The sequence below is a fragment of the Theobroma umbraticum genome, unplaced genomic scaffold (assembly GCF_002168275.2).
Source record: "Theobroma umbraticum cultivar Fairchild unplaced genomic scaffold, ASM216827v3 scaffold_130.0, whole genome shotgun sequence".
NCBI lineage: Eukaryota > Viridiplantae > Streptophyta > Magnoliopsida > Malvales > Malvaceae > Theobroma > Theobroma umbraticum.
The window spans coordinates 5,044,708-5,046,711 of record NW_018397264.1 but is presented as its reverse complement, the minus strand read 5'-3'; positions in this window follow the sequence as shown (position 1 = coordinate 5,046,711).

Here is a 2,004-nt window from a genome sequence, read left to right as displayed (position 1 = left end):
TATATATATATATATATTTGAAGGGCATGAACATTTCATTGAAAGAGCTGGCAAGGGAATTGTCATGCAGAGAGAGTGAAGAGAAATCCCTTCAGTTACTAATCTCCTGTTACAGAGAGACCAAATAGGCCACACAATTCAGCCACCAAAAAAAACCAGTCCCCTGAGGTCTAAATAGCAACACAGTTCAGCCACAAAACACAAACTGAACTGGGGAAATCAAGTGCTCAAGCTTTTCCATGGTATCTAGTAGAATAATGGCTTGCCAATTATTTGCTATGATGAATAACACAACAATGTTCCAAGTGGGAGACAAAATCATCTTTAGAGATCTTGACTAATTGGCCAGTGGAATCGGTGGAATAGTGGCCTCCAAATGCATAAAAACGACAAGTGTAAAAAGAAATCATTGAAATGCTCTGCTCTCCAATTCGGCAATCCACAGTATAATTACTAAGTAATGGGATTGAATTTGGTTGGAAGCTGAAAGTACATTGTCCATGACCTTTCCTCTTTCTTTCTCTCGAGAAAGTTTGAGCTAGCAAAGCAGTGGAGAAGCCCATGCCCAGCGGACAAACCCAGCTAGCTCAATGGCAGTTGGCCCCTTCCGGTTGTGAACCTGCCCATTTCTCTCTGGTTTTGTGCAGCTCTCGGAGACAAATGTTGGTAGTTGATGGGCCATCTTGGAATTTAATATAGTTTCAAATCAAGCATGGCCCAATATCCTCTTTTAGTCCTGCTGGGTTTTGGGTAAAGACTTTTGTCCTAATTAACCCATCTCGGCCTTGATGTAGTATTTATTTTTGTTACAAAATATATGTAGATAAGGTAATGAATACAATATAAACAAATAGTCACTCTGCCACACGCTTCTATGGAGCAATTTTTATTGCCAAGAGAATTAAGTGCAAGACGATAAAAGTTTTTTCAAAGTAAAGTTCTTTCTCCATACAATATTAATATATATGCAGTACATGCACTAATAAAATAATATTCAAGTGATAATGTAACAAATGATATGATAGTGACAAATCATATTAGATCATATCTTTACATTACACGCAAGTGTCCATGTGTGTCAAATAAAGATAAAGAGAAAATTGTGAAGATGAAGGGTATTTTTTATAAAGATAATTTTAGTTGACTTTTGTGTATCTAATTAATGATGTTTTTCCATAACAATAATGAAATATGTTTTCAAGTCAAGGTCTTTTTCATACAATTTTAATAAGAATTCAGTACACAGTAAAGGCTAAAAGGTGGCCATTTATAAAATAATTACATGATAACATAACAAATCATATGATAATAACAATTCTACGTATGGCATAACATCAAAAGAAAAAAATATTATATGATAATAACAAATATACCAGTTAATTGTTATATTACGTACCAAATAGAGATGGGGACAACCCTGACAAAGACTAGTTTTCATAAAGATAATTTTAGTTGATTTTTTTTTTTGTGTTTTTTAATGATGTGTTTTCAAACAATGAAGATATTTTTAATTTAAGGTCCTTTTCTTACAATTTAAATAGGAATCCAGTACACACTAATGGCTAAAAAAGCAGGCCATTACGAAATATTACAAATCATATGATAATGACAAATATATATATATATATATATATCACTTAATTTAATTGTCAAGGTTACCCTACCCATAGGTACAATGTTTCTAATGATTAGTTGATTTTGATTTCATCTCTGCAAAAAAGGTTCTTTACGATTGAGGGGCTTTTTATTTTGAATGAGAAGGTCATTGTCACGGGTCATTACTTTCTCCTTCATAAACGCACTTATGAAAGTGTGCAGTACACTCGCTTTTAAAAAACCCAAGACTTCCGGTTTTTATCCGATGTGGGATAGAGGCACTTTCCTCGTGACACTCTCTCTCACCCGATTCCGGAAACGTCCTCGTTGCCGTCGGCCACCCTGCCTACCTTGAGTCCCTTAGGCCCGGGCGCTTTGGCGTGAGTCAGACGAGGTCCGATCCGCTCT